Source organism: Sceloporus occidentalis, unplaced genomic scaffold (genome assembly GCF_023333645.1).
Source record: "Sceloporus occidentalis isolate IW3139 unplaced genomic scaffold, rSceOcc1.0.p SCAF_49, whole genome shotgun sequence".
NCBI lineage: Eukaryota > Metazoa > Chordata > Lepidosauria > Squamata > Phrynosomatidae > Sceloporus > Sceloporus occidentalis.
Genome location: NW_028317029.1, coordinates 2,690,585 through 2,713,332, shown reverse-complemented (window position 1 = coordinate 2,713,332; position 22,748 = coordinate 2,690,585). Strand labels below are relative to the sequence as shown.

Genomic DNA, 22,748 nt, shown 5'->3' with positions numbered 1-22,748 from the left:
GATTTCAGTCTATGAAGCCGTAACATAACTATGTTTTGCAAGGGACTGGCACATAAATCGGAGATACTATCACACAGGGTTTGAAATGTAATTTTTTTTAATTCAACCTAGATTAAAATCCCATAGAACACAAGATTTTTGTAATCTGCTTCTGATCAGAGGTGGAACATGTTTGGGCAACCCGTCGATTCCAAAAATAGAAACATAGAGTTATAACGTTTATTATATGGTTTATTCATTTGTAATTCTTTATTGTTTATTATATGGACAGTTTCTGAATAATTATATATTGCATGTAAAATATAATAATTAAAACTAATTTGATACACCCATTATTTATCTAATTTAACTATTATTTTACTTGTTATTCTGAGTTAGGTTACATTTAGTATCATTGTACTCCTCAGTTATTTATATAATGTAGCTGCTTGTTTTACACCTTTTTATGCTACAATATTCAATATTTTTTTCCCAGTAGAAACGCTGCTTCCCAACACTTAGGTGCATGGAAAGGGATAACCCCTTCACGCCAAAGCTTGTACATATATGGGCTCACAATGCATTGGCATTAATGGGTTTAAGGGCAACCCGTTGTCCGTAAGGGGTAAACTTACTAGTCTCATATTTGCAAAGATGGTATTGTTCCTCTAGTTGAATCTTTGGAAGACTTCCCTACTTTTATCAGATAACGGCAAACAAACAAAAAACAGCTTCACCCCCCCCACCTAAAAGTAGTCAGATTAACCAAAATGATAATTAATATATTGAGAATATCCTCATTTACCAACATTTTAGTAGTTGATTCTAGAACTCATCACAGTACCTGCAGTCACCATCTCCCTAAGCAGTGAATTATAGACTTTAACAGTCCTCACTGTGAAGAATGCATGCTATTATTAAGGCTGAAAATGGAATTCTTTCCCTAAAACAGCCATATACAGACCTCTAATATATTGACATATTATTATGAGGTCACACAGTAAATGAATCCAACTGAGCTAATTTTTCTCTTTAAATAAAGACATTAATTAACGTTAATATTTTTACTTTTTGTAGTCTGCCCTCTTTGCGCCCTTGAATCTATCTACGCTATTCCTACATGTTTTACTGCCATTTGAAAAAGTAGAAATTTTACTTTCAATACCTATTTATGTAATTCATATATAAATTAGAATGTTGATTGATCCTAATAATTTCTGTTAAATATAATATAGTGCAACACAGCATTCCAAGTTATCACTTCAAAAAATTGATGTTAAATGTTCAGATTTATATTTCCATACGAAAGGAAATGTGATTAAGTTTTAGGGTTTATTAGGAAAGAACAGCAATTTTGGAAAGAAAACAAAATGAAATAACATTTCTTTAATAATTTTTTTCCTTGCTCAGAAATATTTTAGTACATCCCATTAAGTGTTAAATGTCTATGGAATTGGATTACAACATAATAATGCCGAGAAAGTAGGGAATAAAATATAGATTTGTGCCACCGTTATATTTTTTCTGCTAAAGATGTGGTAAATTAATCTGTTTTTTTTATACTGAGTAAAATATATTTCTGTTTACTTTTAATATGTTAACTTCTTTTTCACATACAACATACACTGACTGGGTTCCCAAGCCCTAACTTATGTTACATGAAAGTGATGGGCACTGTGGTCCACTAACTAACAAAAGGGCTGCCATTTTCATGATCACCAATATTAAATCATTAAACCATAAAAACCACAACATTTCCCCAAGATGTGACTCCTAACATTGAGAGTGTGGCAAGAAGCTTGGGGTGCACATGTGTGCATGGTTGGGAGCGTGGCCACCCATGTCCCTTACAGGATCATCCCAAAGTGGTCATGTAGTATCTGCAGAGGAGGCCTGTGCTCCAACAACACAGATCATCAATGATTTTACAGCTCCCTGGGCCAGTCTGTAGGGATAGGAGAATCTCCTAAACTGGCCCCATAATCCCCACTAACTGCAAAAATGGCACAGAGGGGCAGCTATCATGGACACTCTTTGAAAATCAGGAGGGTTTCTTAAACTCCTCACCTGTTGTCTCTGTAAGTCAAATTGTTATGTTACATACTACTTGTTGTGTCCTGTCCACCCATTGTACAGTGCTACGGAATATGATGGCGCTATATAAAACAATAAATAATAATAATAATGCAAAAGGTTTTACCTTTTGTTTCTTAAACAGACTCTTTTCCTCACATTCTGTATAATTTCATGACTGCACCATAAAAATTGAATGATTCATATTACAAGAAAAAAAAAACACACTCAAGAATCTATATTACTACATACTTCTATTACAAATTACAGGATTTAAACCCAGCAGCCAAAAGAAATCTTTTTACATTGAGAAATCAAGTGGTAGCAACTTATTGCGGAAACGAAATAATAATTTACATTCTAGGTAATGTTATATCACTTCAAATGGTAAATAGCTTATTTAAAGATTATTTCCCAAAAAGAAAGTAAATTGACAACATGAAAAAATAATATATGAAACATATATATATATATATATATATATATATACTGTATATATACATATATATATATTTTATTTTTTATTTATTGATTTTTTTAATACATTTTTGGTACATCATAAGTTAGAAAAATAAAAAAATTATTAAATAAAAATATTTCCCCAAGAGAAAAGTGACAACATGAAAAAATATGTGAAACACACACACACACACATATATATATATGTATATTTATATATATATATACAGTATATATATAAATATATAAAAAAAAAACTTTGCAAAAGCAACACAAAACCTATTGAATAAGTTACCATTATAAGACAAAGCCTTAAGTTGTGTTTGGGGAAAAAAATGTTTGGTTTTTTTTAATTAATGTTTATAGATGTCTCTGCTATTAAACAATGATTGCAAACAATTTCAAATAGAACCGTTTCTTCCATTCAGAGAGAACAATTAATCAACATTTTGCTCTGGAATAAAATGCTTCAGGAAATAAATGAGCTAAAATATCAGATAAGTGTTTTTTCCATTAATGCAACTGCTTAACTTGTTCTCTGTAAATTTGCAAAATAAATCAAACAAGGCTCTTTGCATAACTCTTTAAAAAAAGTATTTATGTGTTTCAGAAATTGTGGTAAACTTAGCAAAATGTGCTATACCTTACTAAAATAATTTTTTATGAATTTTATATATTTTTTTCAAATGAATTTAAAATTTTCAGATTTACATCAGAAATGCCACCAGGTACAAAGACCAAAAAACATTACACCTCTATAATTTATATTACTATATATGTGGATCAATTGACAATTAGACAAAACCTGGGAACTTGCCAGGGCCGGACAGCGGAGCTTGCTGTCTACCTCCCTCTCCTGCTCTTTATAGGAAGCATAAAGAATGTATGATCATGCATAGGGGCAGATCTAGTCCCAGTTAGCCTTTGAGGGGCTAAGAAAGGAAGCAAATGAGAAACGGATCTAGGCCAATATCTCCGTTTCTATAATTTTGCTAATGAAGTACTTGTGGTAGATTTATATCTTTGTTATGCTTTCACTGTCACAGTAGAATGGCCTAATGGAGGTGTCAGCAGGAGTCCATGAAAAGATGCTTACAGCATCAACAATACTGTGTAGGGCACGTTGTTTCACTGGTCTACCATGGTTTCCAATATAATAAATTCCAAAAAATATGTTAAAGAATATCTAAAGGACAATTAAGCTTTGTGAAAATATTGATGAGTTGGGGGGACAGTCTTTACACTTTCTTTAAGTATTTTATTGAAATGAATTAAAATTGCGAATATTGCCCGTAATTGAGGTAAATGAGGCCTGCAGTTCTTTACATGTTAGTCTGGGTTCTTTGTGACCTTTGATGTGCTCTTGTAGGAATTTTGGAAGGCCGGCAATTCTAGGAAGGTTCACCACTGTTCCGAGTTTCCTCTATTTGAAGAGAACGGCTCTCACCGTGGCTTGCTGGACTCCCAAATCCTTAGAAATGGCTTTGTAACCCTTTCCAGACTGATAGATGTCAATTACTTTGTTTTTCATCCGCCCTTTAATTTCTTTAGACCGCCGCATCATGTGCTGCTTTTTGAGACCTTTTATCCTACTTTACTTTCCAGGACAGGTTTTATTTAACCCCTTAATGACAATTGCCGGTTCTGGCATGTCACGGAAAAACAAGTCGTTTACGACAATTGACGTCTTTAAACGGTGCAGAAAGCGATCTACGTTTGCTTTCTGCACCCAAACGGCGTTGCTGTAATGTCTCGACCTCGAGGCATTCAGCAACGCCACGATCGGCACCAGGGGCCGTGTCTGGCCCCTCCCTGGGGCGTCAACATCCGCCATACATTGTATTTTAAAAGCGTTTAGGAGGCGATCAACGATCACCTCCTAAACTTAAATGGTGTCGCTGGAATCAGGAGGCATTCAGCGACACCAAATACTTACCCCAGGATGGGCTGTGACCGCTCCGGAGAGCGGTCACAGACGCCACTGCCGGTGATCTTCACCATCCGCAAGATGGCGGCGGCCCAGGAAAAAAAAATAATAAAGATGCAAAAGTTCGCCAGATGGTCTCCAGACCCTCTAGAGAACTCTGGCTCCACTTGCAGGTTGAATACAGGTACTGCATTCAACCATGCAAGTTAATGGAGCCCAGCTTTCTAATCACAGTGTGATTAGTAAAAATAAATTAAAAAATAAAATAAAATTAATAATAATTAGAAAAAAATAGTAAAAAACCAGTAAAATGTAAAAATAATTTCCCACTGATGTCACTATCAGGGGAACCTTCAAGTAAAAAAAAAATGTTAAAAAAAATAAAAAAAGGCAAAAAAAATAAAATATATATATAAAAAATATATTTTTGTGAGCAAGTCCTAAAATTAGCACATTAGCTTAAAACAATTCTCACATGGAAAGAGTTAAAATACTGGCATATTAAATGCCCATGGGGTGTCTACTTTTAAAAAATTTATGATTTGATGGGATAAATTAAACAATGTCCCAATTAACACGGGGGGGGAAGGATGGCCACACATCTAATTTCCAATTAGAAAATGCACACGTGCCAAATGTGGCCTTTTATTTCCCCCAAAAAATGACAAACCCATGCATGTGGGATATCACTGTACTCAGTAGATGTTGCTGCACATATATTGGGGTGTCGTGTGACAGCGGCATATACCAGGAGCTGTAAATTCATACATAAATTAGGTGTGTGGGGGAAAAATACACACAAACAAATACTACTGCAAACTTTGAAAAAATGCTGGTGGTAAAATGTGTGCATGCAAAGAGTTAAAATACCAGCATTTAAAATACCCTGGGGTGTCTAGTTTTCAAAAATTTATGGCTTTATTGGGCATACTGAAATGGCCCAGCTCAAGGATGTACCAAATAGGGCATGGGCAGTGGATCCCCAAATGCCAAAGTTCAACATTGAAAAATGTGCATGCCCCAAATATGGCCTTTTTGCCCCCAAACAGCCAGGCAAAATCATTCATGTGAGGTATCGCTGTACTCAGGAGATGTTGCTGAACACATATTGGGGTGTTTTGTGATAGTGACATATACCAGAACCTTTTAATTCATACCTAAAGTAAAATGTGTGTGACAAAACAAATGCAAAAACATGACTACCACAAAGTTTGACAAAGACTGGTGGTAGATAAAGTGCATGGAAAGAGTTAAAATACTAGCATCTGAAATATATGATTTGATGGGGTAAATTGCATTGGCCGGCTTCAAAGATACCCGAAATGGCACATGGGGGGAAGAATTACCAGATTTGGAAAAAATGGCTTTGAAATAGCAAAACGCTACCTGTACTTATTGCCCCATAACGTGTAGAAAAAAGCAAAAAAACATAAAAACATTGGGTATTTCTAAACTCAGGACAAATAGTAGAATCTATTTAGCAGATTTTTTCATTACCTTTTATAGATGAGTAAAAGATTTTTCAACTAAAATTTAGAAAAAGTCATTTTTTTCTAAAATTTTCACCATATTTTATACTTTTTTTAATAGTAAATAATATGATACAATCAAAACAATGTCATCTAAAGAAAGCCCTTCTTGTCCTGAAAAAAACAATATATAACTTGTGTGGGTTCAGTAAACGGGAAAGAAGAAAATTACAGCTAAACACGAGCAGCGCAGAAATGTTAAAACGGCCATTGTCACGAAGGGTACAAAAAGTAAAATCAGCCTTTGTCACGAAGGGGTTAAATTGATGTTTAAATTCAACAGGGTTGGCAATAATAATGCCTGGGTGAGTCTAGTAAAATTGAATCCAATTATCAATTATATTTGTTTAATTGGTTGATTTGGTAACTAAGGGGAAAATGTATTTTTCACACAGGGCCAGGTAGGGTTGGATAGCTGTTTTCCTTCTATACATGAAATCATCATTTAAAAAAATCTGCATTTTGTGTTTACTCAGGTTATCGCTGTCTAATATTAAAATTAGTGATGATCTGAAACATTTAGGTGTGACAAAAATGCAAAATAAAAGACATCTGGAAGGGGGCCAATATTTTTTCCACAGCACTGTACCAAAGTGAGTAACATACTTAAAGAATCGCAACTTTAAGTAAGACAATGTACTTACTGAGTTTGAAACTACTTCAAAGCTTCAGCTTTTTTGATTGTGAATTGGTGTCTGGTTTCAGGCTATTAAAAATGTGAGTTCTTCACTTGGAGAGAGCTAGGTAATTTGTTAACCTAAAATTCTAAATATTGGAATGTTTTAGCTTCCTGACTCGACATTCCTAACTAATTGTTAGGATTAAATCTGATTACCGTTGTGAAATTGGGTCAGATTTCCTTGGTCTAGCTCATTATTCATTCATAAACCGTGGAAATGGATTACTAATACCCCTAATGAATTTCATAATCTTAAACAATAAATTATTTACAGAAAAATCATATAATATGTAAATGTTCATATTTATGCTTATCACAGCTCATGAAGATTTTGGTTAGATTTTATTAAGATATTCTCAAATCAGATTACCTTGTCATCTATTGTTGTTATTTAATTTTTCTAGAGCTCAGGTGACTATTTTGTCTGGAATTTCTAAAAAAAATTAAGCATAGAAGCTGGCTATAAATCACGTTATGTCAACAGAAGACAGCTAGTATGTCTGCAATATTAGGCTTTGTGGAAAATGTGTGGATAGTAGACTTGTGCACAAGGTTCAAAATCATTTCAAACTCATTTTTGGTTTTTGAACAACAAATTTCGTTTGCTGCCCTTTCGGTTTGGACAAAATTCAGGAGTCTTATTTTCAAATGTTCAAATTAAATTAGTCTCTATCTCTCTCTTTGTCCCCCAGTCCAGTTCGTGCCCCTTATCCCTACCCCTGCCTTGCATATGCCCCCACCTGCTCACTTACCTTTTCCAGCTATTTTCTTATCTCCTCTGACTTCTTGGCAGATATAGACACCATGCTGACAGTGTGTGAGGTAAATTATAATCTAATTCTTTCTTGTTTGTAAAGGTAAATTAATACAAAACTTTCCTAACAGACACTGAAATGGTTAATTTCCATTTGCATATTAATTACGCTCCTCCTGAGATTTTAGCTTTTATTTATCATAAAAAGTTTGACTTAGTTTAACAAGAGGGTGGTGGATATGTGGAACAGTCCCTCAACAGAAGCAGCTTGAGGGCCACAGGACACCTGAGATTTGTACTTTTATTTAATGGAATAAAGTCTTAATGTAAGGAAGACTTACTTTACTGAGGGGGATGGTGGATATGTTTAACAGCCTCCCAGTAAGTAAGTTAAGGTCTACAGAACCCCTGAGATCTTTATTTTTATTTTCATCATCTTAGGTGCTTTGGTTGAGTTTTTTAAAAATATTATTAAAAGTTTAATTTTTAGAGTCATCTGAGATTTTTCAGTATAGATTGCAATAGTTAACTATAGTCTTTTTTCCTTTTGCTTTATGTAACCTTTTGCATGCTGTCCTTGATAGTTTCCTGGGGACTGTGCATTTGCTAATACTTTATAAGCAGCACCTGTTAGGTTTATTGGACTCGAAATGTTTAACACATGTAACCACTTTGGAAGGAGAGAAAAAAAGACATTGCTAAAAGCAGTAAACCCAAAGAAAGGACCTTTCCTGTATAATTGCTCCAGGGCCCACGGCTCCTTACTTTGGCCTTGCCTTTAGCAATCCCCATCTGGAGTGGCTTTTTACCCATGAGTTTGGGTATTCATACACTGTGCAAGGCTAATAATGTGTAAGGATGTAAATTGCCCTAAACAGCCTTTAGTGGGTGGGGAGCAGGAGAAAAGTGGGGCCAGTGGGCATGGCCAAAAGTCACTTCTTTGCCCTGAAAGAAAGACACAGACCTGCAGGGTGTCACCTGAAATCTCTTGGTCAAACCCAGAGATTTCCAAGGTATGGTATGACTGGTTGCTTCAAGCCACTTCAAGCCAATAAACAGGACAATGGTGAGGGTGCTGCAACTCTGGAGCTGCATCTTTTCCTAAAGCCTTTTAATATCCATACTGAATGGGCCTTTTAACTCACCAGAACTAACACAGGAGGACACATCTCTTTCGTATTTAGAAACTGTGTGAAGCAGGTAGGAAATGCATCTGGGGAAATATGCAGGGGAGTGGGGTGGTCACTTTAAAGGGAGCTCTTAGCTATCATATGAAAGCAAGAGACAACTTAACTTTTTAGTGACTCTACTAGTGAATGCAGTTAATATATTATAATTCTTATTATTTTTATTATCTTTTATTTATATAGCACCAACAATTTATGCCGCATTTATCTAATCGACCTCCTATTTAAAGAGAAAAGGTTGCAATTAATGAAAAGATTACTATAAAGTCTTTTTGTAGGTGACAGGTATGGACAGCCATCATAACCCTTACGAAAAAATTACTGCAGTTTTTCTGAAGTAATACTGCAGTTTTTTGGACATGAAAAAACTGCAATACTGCACATTTACCGCAGTTTTACTGCATTTGTACTTCACTGTACTGCAGTTTTACTGCAGTTATTTTTGTACGGAAGTACAAATGCAATAAAGCTGCAGTACATTGAACTACAACTGTAGGTTTGCAATATAAAAAAAAAAGTGCAGTAAATGTGCAGTAATACTGCAGTACAGTGAAGTACAAATGCAGTACAACTGCAGTAAATGTGCAGTAATACTGCAGTAAAAGTGCAGTATTGCAGTTTTTTTCATGTCCAAAACACTGCAGTATTACTTCAGAAAAACTGCAGTAATTTTTCGTAAGGGAATATAAATGCTGTAAGCATTCACACTACATTAACACTAATAAAAATGCTAATCGTCATTTCCATGTACAGTGTCTGATAGAAAATGGAAATTTCAGTTCTGATAACTGTTCCTTTGATTCAGAAAGCCACGTACACTTGAACACTTTGAGAAAGGTTGCTAACAGAGCTCCACAATTTATACTATTCCAGGATTTCACCCATGGAATATAAAACCTTTAAAAATAAAGAATCATATAAAACAAATCGCATCTCTGGGTAGTCAGATATGATTTAAACATAACGCCATTCTGATCCACTGAACATTGCACTATGCTATACTTCTCCCGTTTAGTTAGATATCTCAGGCAGCTTTTAGAAATCCCTTGGGAATGTATATGTAGTATTTGTAAGGAGAATAACACTTTTTAGAAAAGGTTACCAGTCCACAAAGTGCAGCAAGATATGTCTTTAGCGGGTATCTGCCTGAAGGCATTAGCATGTTGCGGAAAAACAGACTGCATAGAAGCAAGAGGCAAGCATATTTTAATGACAGATACGTGCTCGAAATGCATTGTTTTCAATGGGTTTAGAGACCGGCCTATTGTCCTTAAGGGGTTAAATAACATTACATAAGATTATTTGCATAAATGTACAGTACATTTCCCCTTTACCTCCAAAGCTAAGAACCAAAAAGGTGCTGCAAAGGTGGCTTACATATATGAAACATACATGTAACCTTAATTTAAGTGCTAGGCAAGAAAGGCATCAACCCTTGGACCAGGATTAGGGACCATGCAAAGGGCACACAGCATCTGTACCTAGGGCTCTTTAGAATAGCTGTATTTATTACGTGGACAACTAGCAGAAGCTTTCCCAGCATCCCATTATCACTTAAGATGATTGTGCCCTGCTCAGTTGTTTGCTATTCCTTTACTTTCTAGCTCCCTATTGTTTTCATATATTATGGAATATAATAGTTATAATATTAAGTAGGGATAAAAGTCAACCTCTAGAAAGTTGCATATCTTTGTCAAGGACATTTTATTGTGTTTTCTTAAGCTAATTGCAGGGGGACATGCTTAAGGGCGCTGTGACATCAATAAAGATAAACAAGGTGACTTTGAAAGGGTATATCTGCTTCGACTCTAGTTACATACATATCAACATTGTCCTTATACATGGTAATGATAAAGCCTTCAACCATAGGGCAGGGTGGAATGAGGTTGTGGGGGCAAATAAAGGTCAGGTTATTAATGTTAGGGATAGGCTGTGGGGTCAGGGAAAGGTCAGAAGTTTGTTTCAAAAAAAAATAAAAATGTGTGAAGGTTATGTAAGTTTTGCCCGTTTGCGCATGCGCTAGCGCATTGCCGCGTTTTTTATGGGTCTCGTGCTGCCGCGTGCTGGCCTCGCGGGCGCTTTGCGCTGCGCAATGGGCGGGAAAACCGACTATAAATAGGGCCGTTTTTGAGGGGATTGTTCACTTACCTGGCGAACCGCTGAGCCGATACTGCACTGACCTTTGAGTCTGGTGAGCAGTGGCGAGGTTGGTAAGCTGAAGACTCCATGGAGGAATTAATGAAGATGCGCCCTCCCACCCACCCTGTATTATATTGTTGTATTTTTTGTCGTGGCTTTTATCGGGGTATAGTTACCCTATATCTTTAGGGGGAACTGTAAGTTTAAGTTATGCCGGCTGGCTTTTATGGCGGTTGGCAAGATTATGTGATTTTAGTCGGATGCCCTGGGCTTGTGCCAAGGGCTGGTTATGTTTATGTTACAATGGTTGCAAAGTTATTTCGTTACATTGAAAGTATGTATGTTTGATAAACTAAATAAAAGCCACGGCCTGTTTCATCCAAGCATGGTGTTTGTGTTTATTTATTAGTGTGTGGTTATTTGGTATAGGTATTTATGTATATGTATTTATGCTTATGTCCCTTACAACCTCATGCCTTGGGCCTTATCATAAAGGACATTGAAATTTGACTTCATTTTCCGGGGGTTTTCTATGATCAGGCTGAGACAATGCCAAAAAAGGAACATACTGTAAATGGAATTTGATCTCTCAATTAGGCCATCGTTAACAAGTGGTCCACATAGGCCAAGTCAGTAGAGTCTGTGCTGTGTTTGACCTTGATTGCCCCATGTGGATGTGCATGTTTTGTAAGGTTCATGCAGTCTTAACAACAGAATGATTGATATCTGTACAGAAGCATTTAATTAAGTAATCCTTAAGACTGACTGTCACAATCTACAATTACAGGATACAATTTGACAAGCCCATTCTAGCTAAAGAGCTTGTCATGTCCATTTTATTATGATCAGGAAACCCTACTAGATGTAAAAGGCCTACTAACTCACTACAGCTGAATTGGACTAAGTGTCACAGAGCTTAAGCAACAAAGTCCTGATTACACGTGTACATACACATATGAAACTAAGTTCTGTTTCTGAGTTATTTAATATAGTGATTTTTTTAATGAACTGGAATACAATAAGACAAACATTTCCCAAAGCATTTTCTTATTCAAATTAAGCTCTGTGGTTATCAAAAGCAAAGTATGTGAAGCATCTCCATCAGTGGCATATCCTGGCCTTGGACATTTAGGTAGATGAGGCCTCCTGCTGTGTGTCTGCTTAATGGGCTAGTAACATGGGAGATCTTTCTCCAGCTCATAAACACCGAGTAGGCACAGCCTCCATAGGATCCATTCAAAGGAGCTGCGCAATTAAGACACGATACCTGCTAAATTTCTAAATGATCCAACCCTAGAATTCTTTAACTACTAACCCTTTAATGGCCTATCATGCAAATTCTATGTAGCCGCACTGATCAACATCAAATGGCTCTAATACCTGTCATCGTGGAAACTCCAACTTACCATTATCTAAAGATACATTTAATTGAGTCACTTGCATTCAAACAGGGATATCAACCATAACATACCCTCAGCAAAAAAAACACTAATAAGGAGTTCTAGATATTATCTGATCTTTGTAGAGTATGAATGAGTCAACTCCTGACTGATTTTGCCCCTTTACCCTGAAATTGGGGCAAAACCCCAGAGATTCATGGTCATTCAGAGGTATTAATATATCCTGGTGCTCTGCAAGTAGGACAATGGCCACCGAGGGGGCCAGACCTATTGTAGCACCTAAAGTAAAAACACTGCTGATGTCCATCTGAGCATTTTAAAGGGTGAACAACCCTTTTTGAATGAAATAAAAGCTTTTCCATTGGATACGGACAAGAACACACAGTTATTTAATGCGTTTTAACACTGACACAAACTGTGGTATTAGCAAACCAGTTTCTCAAAATGTGTGATATTAAATTGTAAATTGAGCCAACTTTGGGACTTAAACAAGTGGTAGCATGTCTGCAATTTTATTTCAGAGGGGAAAGCAGTAAAAACTAGCAGACATATTAAGTTGCTCATATATTATTCTGCCTACACATCTATTTTTAAAAATGTCAAATCAATACAAAAGAGGTCAAGCAGGATCAGTACAGCTGAAGAGTAAATGTTCGGAGAGAATTACAGAATAATACAAAATGTTCATTTTAACAATATATGGTTGTCATGAAAAAGCATTTTATTTAAACACACTTTTTTTCCAGATTCTATATTTTACAGTTTCTACACTAAATAAACCAGTGTAACTGTATTTACAGAATAAGCAATATAGATGGAAGAAAGGCAAATGTGATGCCATTTTTAAAAAATAAGCCTAACATCCACATTTGGAATGCTAAGTGCAGGAAGGTCGTGCTATGCAAAATATCATTAATATACTAGGTCATGTCTAAGTAACTTGCTTGCTTTTAATTAAACTGTAAGCCACAGTATCCAGGTTGATACCTGTGGACCAAGTTGATACAGTGGAATTGGTCTACCTGCATTATGCAAAGGCTTTTGCTATTTTGCCACGCAGTAGGTTGCTACATAAATAAACTATAGGATTGGGAGAAAATATTTGTACTCCAGTAGAGAAATGGCTGTAAGATAGAATATAGAGGGTTGCTGTTATCTGGACATTTTCTAGTTGGGCAAAAAACTGGAGTGGAGTAACCTGCTCCAATTTCACCCGCGCCGCTCCCCTCCTGTTGAATTCCCTTCCCCGTTCCATCAGACTTTCTGCCTCGTACGCAACTTTCAAAACCTCTCTGAAAACCCACCTGTTCAGGGAAGCGCAGAACATTCCTTTACAGTGCTCCCAACCATCATCCTAATCAAAGCCATCGGAACAATCAACAGCCTCAACACATCATCGGAACCAGATCAACTCATCCCCATCCAAGACGTCCTCTCTTATTGTCTCACTTCCCCCTCAACCACTGATTGTAAGCTCGCAAGAGCAGGGCCCTCTTCTCCTTTGCATCAGTTTCTTATTGTATGTGTTTCTAAATTGTTCTACTGACTGTAACAGCGCTGCAGAATCTGCCCGGCGCTTTATAAATAAATATAATGTAATGTAACCCCTGAAAGTAATCCCTATGTTTGTGGATTTTATCAGGTATTTCATGAAACTGAAATCAGCTCCCTGAAAAGGGATGCATACAAAACAGGATACTGGGAAGTAAAAAGGCTGATGTGCTTCAACATAGAAAAATTTAAAATTATTTTAGAAGAAAAACGAACATGCCAATTACAAATTTTAATGTCTGCTTAATGGAGAAATCCACCAGTGAGTAGGATCTGGGCATACTTGTTGATAATTGAATTCCAATAAAAAACATTGAATGCCTTTTAAGCAAATACAAACATCCCCCCAATTCCCCTATATTTATGCTTCAGGTAGGTACTTTTAAATAGTTGTCTTTCTTGCTTTTGTTGGATTGTCTTATTCTAACATTGGTTTTATATATAAAGCATATAAATGTTATACAAAGTTTTGCTATAGGAAATAATAGGATTTATTCAAATAATAAAAATAACTTGCTTATCTAGTATCTATGTCTTTGTGAACTCCATACGATACATATATATATTTTGTGTTGTGCTAAAATGTACATGACAATGTGCATCATAGTTAAGATTATTCTAAATCCATTCAAAGCTTAAACCTTAATCTCGCATCAAACCGGTGGTATTCTATTTTTTCTCATATATTGCTCTACACAGAACTCATTTCTAAATTTCTTGATAACAATACCCACCGTCAAGTCCCTGCTGATTGCTGAATTTTCTGTATTATATAATCAATATTTATCTTTTACAAAATTGGCCGTAGAACCATCTATTATTCAGAAGATGTTTCATGGTGGTGATATTTTTTTTATCAATGAATTTTTATTGATGCCACACACAAACCTGCAAGTTAAGAGAGGGCAAGGTGAAAAGAATAAGGACTCAATAGTGGTATGAATATTAAATTATTCTCTGGGCGTAAATTAGTTAATGTTGTTTTTGAGTCAAATTTTACCGTTTCGTCCTTTCCTCCGAATAACAAACAAATGCAACATTGGACGAAAGACAATCTCCGTTCATTCATTCTGTTGTTGCTGCAGCCATTTTAACTACATTAAACATACATACAGTGTCTAAGACTCTCTAAAGTTTTGATTGAATTAAGATTATTAATTAATTCAAGTAATTAATTGAATTAATTTGTTTAAGATCATTTTACCAGTCCACTACTATCCTTACCTTAACGCTAAGCTAATTGACACTCTTTCTTCCATGCGTTGGTCTCAAATTCCCTATTCAATGTCTTCTACAGGTTTATTTCATGTTTCCATAGCAACTGGATGAACAAATGGGATTTCCGAAAACAAACTTTGTTGAATACGAAGACGAATACAATTTCCCCCCAGAAAGCGAACGCTAATTTTCCGCCGGCACCCAAGTCTAGTTTTAATACTTCCTAAAGTGGACAGATTATTATCAGACTGACTGCAAAAAACATGCTTCTATATGAATGATGATTTATTTCACAGTTCCATATACATTTGTACTTTCATTTTGCAGTAAATTATTGTTTTATTAAAGGTTCTGCTCCACATAAGGTATCTCATAAAATATCCCCAGATAAGTTCTGCATCATATGAAGAATAGTAAAGGAAACGCAACTGCCATTTTGCTTTTCTCCTGGATGCTTCACGTCACTTAAACATCTACATTAAAAGGTTTCATGAGATACTAGAGTTGCAGCCAGGGCCGGCCCTACCACGGAGCAGACTGGGGCAATTGCCCCAGGCGGCACTTTTGAAGAGGCGGCACTTTGCTGCCCCAAGCACCGTTTTTTTTCCACATCCGATGCTGGTACCGGTTTTAAAACTACTGTACAACCACCTCCGTTTCATTATTTGAAAACAGTCGGCTTGCCTGCATGCCGATCAGTTTTGCTCTTCGTCCCGCCCCCTTGAAGATGCGTCGTGATGCTCAAGGGGGCAGGCTCACGCAGAACAGTTGCTCGTCACCGCGATCTCGAGGATCTCGAGGGAGAAGAGCACGTCAGCGGAAGAAAGCCAGCAGAAAAAGTAATAATAATTGAGGTAATAGACGGAGGGATGGAGTCATGGAGAGACATATTCATGCCCCTAGAGGGTGGCTGGGGACATAAGTACACAACAGGGTGATTAGGACAATCTATAAACAAAGGGGAGGGGGGGTAATACACATGGGTATGGGGGGCATTACAATTAACCAGTACAAAAGGGAGAGGGGCTGGCTGGGGGCATCAAATAAATCAATAGACAGGGGTGTGTTGGGGCAAAATGCAAAATGGGGCCTGGCTGGGGGCACAGATACACAAAGGTGGCAAACACACAACAAGCAGCAATGTGGAAAGCATTTTTTTATGCTCTTAGTAGCTTATCCTGTCCTGATGTGGCTGAGCCTGTCCTGGTGTGTGTGTTTGGGGGTCGGTGTGGCAGAGCTTGTCCTGGTGTGTTTGTCTGGGTGTCAGTGTGGCAGAGCCTGTCCTGGTGTGTGTGTTTGGGTGTCAGTGTGGCAGAGCCTGTCCTGGTGTGTGTGTTTGGGTGTCAGTGTGGCAGAGCCTGTCCTGGTGTGTTTGTCTGGGTGTCAGTGTGGCAGAGCCTGTCCTGGTGTGTGTGTTTGGCTGTTGGTGAGGCAGAGCCTGTCCTGGTGTGTGTGTTTAGGTGTCGGTGAGGCAGAGCCTGTCCTGGTGTGTGTGTTTGGGTGTCGGTGGCAGAGCCTGTCCTGGTGTGTTTGTCTGGGTGTCAGTGTGGCAGAGCATGTCCTGGTTTGTGTGTCGATGTGGCAGAGCCTGTCCTGGTGTGTGTGTTTGGGTGTCGGTGGCAGAGCATGTCCTGGTTTGTGTGTCGGTGTGGCAGGGCCTGTCCTGGTGTGTATTTGGTTATCTGTTTCCTGGCAGTTTACTTACTGTAGGGATAAATAGAACTTTGTAATTTTTATTTATCCAGAGATAAAACACCTTCCTGAATTTCTACTCACTTCAAAGGACAAAACTCCAGAAATCAGTCTGAGGAAAAGTGAAGGTATCATGTTATTTACTTTATTTCAATCTGAATATATTATGAAAAAGGAAACTTAAATTGGTTCTTCGGTGTTTGTGAAACACAATTGCTGATTTCATTATAGAGGGGGCTGTACACCACATATACAGGGGGACTATAGAGGGGACTATACACCACACATACGGGGGGGGGGGCAGCATTTCACACTTCGCCCCAGGCAGCACAATGTCTTGGGCCGGCCCTGGTTGCAGCTACTACAACTACTCCCAGTCCTGTTAATAGACCTGGAAGCAAATGACCCTTCTGTGATAAGAAAATGGCAGGCAGTCAGAGAAGTGCAGAGGGAACAAATGAAGAGGGCCTTAAAGTATATGAGGTATGCTGTATGACATACCTACCATATGTTAATACCTCAAGAGCAGCCATCTTAATTTTCTATTTACATGATGATTTACCTCAGGCTATGATAGGTAGAAGAGAGAGATCTTCTAGACTTTGTAGTTGATTAGATAATATTACTTTTGACACGGATCTCTGCTTCTCTGAATTGCTCATTTTTGTATGTGTAAACTAAATATATCTAAAACACTCACATATTCTGTAATAAAAATTACAGGTTATAGGTGTTTTCATAAACACGTATTGTTAGGCTAAAATCCTGAATGTGCTTCTCACCCTAATTGACGTGGCGGGTGAGCTTAATTATGCTTTGGCCAATTCATATAACCAAAACCTCTCATTTATATTATGTTTATATATTTGTTGCCAACTTTATTAGGGTGAGAAGCGCAGACAGTATTTTGTTTTTTGTATACATTGTACAGCCAACACACTGTATTTGCAGCATGCTCACACTGTTTGGTAGGCCTCATATTATACATTTGTATTATTTGAGCCTGAGACTAGCTTAGCGCACCAACATTTTTTCTTTTCCCTAAAATCCTGAATGTGACAGTTCTCCTTTAAGTATATATATATAATTCCATGAACCTATATACAGTCACCTGTGGCATTAGCTTTTCTTGTGACATTTAAACACGGAAGATCGGAGCAGTTCCTCATTCTATATGTTCTGTATGTTCTCCTCCTACTGGTGTTCTCAACGTTGGTCGTATCTGTCTGTCTACAGGGTATTCCAGACCACAGAGTGGTTAATTCATTGTGGACTTAATGCTTTTAATTAATCTGGGGGCATTGATCTCACTTATCCCTCCTAGTTGTTGTCCGAATGGATCCATGCTTTAACATACCATTTCGCAAATATTCACCATAATGGACCACGTTAGGAATTCTAGAAAAGACTACACAGACTAATGGCCCTGTGTAATTTAATAATAGCCACTAAACATATTCAATATATAACCAAGGCAAAAGTTGAAAACCTTACAGCCATATCCATTACGAAGAAGCGTTGAGAAACATATTTAGATTTAGAAATGCAGCCACACATCAATTGATCAATTATGTGATTAGCTATACAGTAGACCAGTGGGATAAGTCTTTTTGGATGGTAAGCTAGCGAGCCGGACCCTCTTTACTTAATGTATCAATTTGTCTTAGTCTGTCAATTCTAGATTTCTCAGATCCTTTGAATAGATGTTCTGTTTGAAGGGCTGAGTAAATTGTAAATAATAAAAATTATATATATATATATATATAAATATATATATATGTGTGTGTGTAAGGACACTATAATAGAAAAATTGTATAAATAATAGTAATATTTATTTAATTGAGTTATATAATAGCGTACTTTAGTTACACAATTTAAGTTGTAAACACATTTTAACTGTTTATATATAAATTATTTTATTGTAAAAAAAAATCACATTTACCCATAGCTTGTGCTTTTTTGTTTTACAGTAACAGTATAACTAATTAATTTAGCAAAAGCCAGGAATAACAAGTGGGACGACTAATGATGCAACCAAGGAGAACAAGAAGTTAAGATAACTGCTCCCATGGTACACACATACGGCAGCTTTACATATGGAAATTATTGTTTATGTTAAACACGTTTAGATACAGTATGTTAATTATAGTGAAATGTAAAATTCATGATTTAGGGAAAGTAACAGACCTCTTTAATGCCAAAATAAATATAAGCAAATAAGTAATAATAAGTAAAATAATAATACAAAATAAAACATAATTGCTTCAATTAAGGCAATGCGACAAACTTTCAGATGTTCATTAAGATAGCATATAGGAATTGTACAATACATTTTGGTCTAAATTCACAATTATTATTCAAAACATCTCTGTGAAAGAACTCCATTTGCAATGTGCTTTCTGTGATACATTCAAAGTAAAAAAATATATATATATATATCGGACGTGGTAATTGTCCCAGTGGGTGTTTTCAAAACATTTTATAGAGAAGTTGTTTTTTTATGTTCCACGTTAACTGGGATGGTTTCTGTTACCATCTAACATATCTAAGCGTGAAAGCTCACTTGTTCTCTCTTATTGATCAATGTGGCAAGAAGGGCTAGTACAGTTCAGGGTGGGAGCGGGGCCAAAACAAATGTGACTTACTGCACTTTATCCAGTCCCGTCAAGCACCTAATTTCAAAGAAGAGTCTGTGCAGTAAATTCACAGTCAAATACCTCCCAACAGTCCCAGTTTTCTTAGGACAGTCCTGATATCAACTGTCCCCGGTAGCTTCCCAACTGTCACCAGCCTGTGATGCCCGCAACGCGGATCTGCCCCCTCTCCCCACACTAGGAGACATTTTTAGAATACCTTGGGCATATCTGGGAATTTTCCTGTGTATCTGAAGCTCTCCACAGTCATTTAATGTAGGGGCAAGTTTAGCTGCACTTAGGGGTTGGGCTAAATTCAAACAGATTTTAGTGGGTGGGAATAGGCAAAAAGTGGGTGGGGAGTGGGCATGGCCAAACACTTTATTGCCTGGAAAAAAACCCAGACCCAGAGACCCAGGAAAGCAGAGCCTCACCCCGGAGTCTCATGGTTAAACCCATAGAGTTTCCAGCTATGACCTTGGATGTCCCCGGGTTTGCTTCAGTCCTACATTTTGGGAAATGGGAGATGTGATAGGGTTCAGTTTCTTAGGAGACGGGGCCTATTTACAGTGGCAACCATTGGCACTCCTAATTCATTATATTCCCATCTCTTTCTTTAGATCACATTGTTTTACAGATGCAAACTTCTACCATATGTAATCCCGTATAACAAATCTTAAACGTCTCAATTACAAGAGCATCATGGTCTTGTTTTTGAGAATTTCCCCCTCAGGCAGTTCTATAATTCTCAGGTATTTAGACATTTTCATATTCACCGATGACATTACACTTTGCAAGGTACTAAGGTCTAAATTGAAAAGCAATGAAACTGTCAAATCGACAAACATGTTTTATGCCAGAAAATAATTTGAAAAAACGTGCATTTTAGACTGCGGACATTATGTAATTGTGGGTTTAACATCTGCCTGTTTGCAAAGTGCCATCGAGAAATGGATGCAGGTAATATAAATGCCAATGCAAATATCAAAGAGTGACAATGCAGGAGTCACAGCACTAGGCTATGATGTGCATTGGTGAGCAGACAGGCTCTGGGCCTATGTGTTGACAGCGTACGCTGTTAATGACAGTATTTCTTTACTGCTAGTCCTGATATAAAAATGATCTGTATTATACTTGTGACACTAAACAGGCCCAGAGTTTGTGTGTTGGGTAACAATTACAACTGCACAGCTGCCAACAGTCTTGAACTTGCAGCTTGCATTCCAAGTGTCAGCTGTCTCGACCAATGCCCAAGTTTTGGAGGTTGCTTTAATGTATAGTGGCGGAATCACTTACAACAAGGGGTGGAAGGCTGGTGGCTTCCAAATACTGCCCATGCAACATTAACTGAGTATGCGGCAACCTCAACGCTGTCCATGTGCTGTAGGTGACCAGGGATGTAAGAGAGACCCATGTAGGCCACGTGGTGCAGAGGAGGTCCCAGCTCTGATCCCCTACACCCTTTAAGGTGTTTGGATGCACACATGAGTCACTAACATCCAAAACAAAACACAAGTCCTACTCTTTTCTCTCTAGCAGACCCAAAACAGCGCAGAAAGCTTAAAATCTACTCTCTATGCTACAGCCAGACATCCAAATGCCTTTGCCACAATATAGAAACTACTTAAACTACCGTTCAAAAGTTTGGGGTCACTCAGCAGTTTGTATGGAAAACAAGGACATTTCTAGCTGTAAAATAAGTGCAAAAGGGATTTCTAATTATTAATTAACCTTCTAAACCTAAACTTGGATTAGTGAACACAGGGTGCCATTGCAACACAAGAGTGATGGCAGTGATAAAGGGCCCCTCTGTGTTCTCTCTCTATATTCCATAAAACAATAGTCATTTTGAACATTAACGTCTATGCTGTTTTTCTGAAACAATTTCAAACAAGAACATTTCTAAGTGACCCCAAACTTTTGATTTGGTAGTGTGATATATATATATATATATATATATATATACATACACCACATGCTGCACATGATTCTCACTCTCAAAGAGTTAATTCTATTATTTGCAAAAAAAGCTAAGATGTAAACTGTGGCCTAAAAAAATATGTAGTTCACATTAAAAAAAGATATGCAAATAACCATTGATTTTATAGTGTATACCGACACTGTAAGCTGATTATTTTGTGCATAGTTCGCTGAGTTGTCTGATTACTTCTTTAACTGGTCAAAGGACACACAGATTTACTCGATCCACACTATTCCAATTTAATTTCACTGCGGATTACCGTTTATGTTTTGAACAGACAATGAAGAAAGCAATTTAGTGTCTGTGCTTTAGGAAAGGATGTTGTCTGGATATTAAAATATATTTTTTAACAATCTCATTTAGAGTATAATACAAATAACATTCAAAACAGACAAGAAGGAATAGGGTTGTGCATTCCATTTAATTCTAAATAAGGAAATAAATAGTAGATAAAATAGAATATAATGTAAAATGCAATAAACACACATTTATTGTGATTGAAGGGGGTTATATATATATATATATATATATATAAAATAGAATATAATGTAAAATGCAATAAACACACATTTATTGTGATTGAAGGGGGTTATATATATATATATATATATATATATTTATTTATTTTGTGGTTTTTCAGTTTAAAATCTATACGTTATTAGTATATTTTCAGTCTATATAGTACACTATAGGTGCTCTACATGATTGCTTGTATAAGTTTCAATATGCCATTTATTTTTCCATGCAATAGCCCTGCTTCATTTATGAAACCACTTCCTCAGAATACGGAGAGCTCCAGGTAGCCTACCCTACGAAGTTCCCATGTACGGCCGTTTGTATTTTTTTTTTTTCATGTGTATATTTGCTTTGAAGCGATTTAGTTTAAAAGCTGAGATGGGTGGCAGCTGATGGCAGAGGGATCATTATCAAACCAATGTCCTGTGCTGAAGTTCTCTCTCTTCTCCTTACCCTTCCCTACTCTCGTGAAAATCTAGGTAGGCTACCCAGGACTCTGTTTGTTCTGTGGAATAGCTTCATGTCTATTGAGACTGGTCTAGCCACACACACACAGAACCTAGTGAATTGGAGTTTTTAATAAGAGTGAACTAGGTGGGGAGAAGATAACAGTGGCAAGCAGTAGGTGCCCAGAGAAGAATAAAACTGACCCAGAGACCCAGGAAAGTAGGGCCGCACTCTAAGACTCTCGGTCAAAGCCGGAGAGTTCCAGGTGTGACTTTAGATGTTCCCAGGTTTGCTTTATGGTCCATCATTGGGAAAACTAGAGATTTAATAGAGTGCAGCCCCTTGAGAGACAGGCTGCTTGAACAATTTAACAACAACGAAGAGCAAACCTTTCCCTAAGGTAGGCAACATAAATGGTGTGTTTAATATATCTATTGCACATTTCAATCTGTAAACATCATTATGTAGGTTTATTTAGTCTACAAACTGTCAAATGTAGGATTTGGAGGTAACAGATCCACTTTGTTTATCACCTGGCTTGCTCCCCGGTTTTCAGTAATGTATTTGTCGGTGATTGTAAGTGT

At 37.1% G+C, this 22,748-nt stretch overlaps 1 protein-coding gene across 9 annotated transcripts in view; it reads right to left on the bottom strand.

Annotated features, from left to right (window-relative positions):
* Nucleotides 1–22,748, bottom strand: part of LOC149288905 (glutamate receptor 4) — a 206,348-nt gene that overhangs the window by 161,886 nt on the left and 21,714 nt on the right. The window lies entirely within an intron of this gene.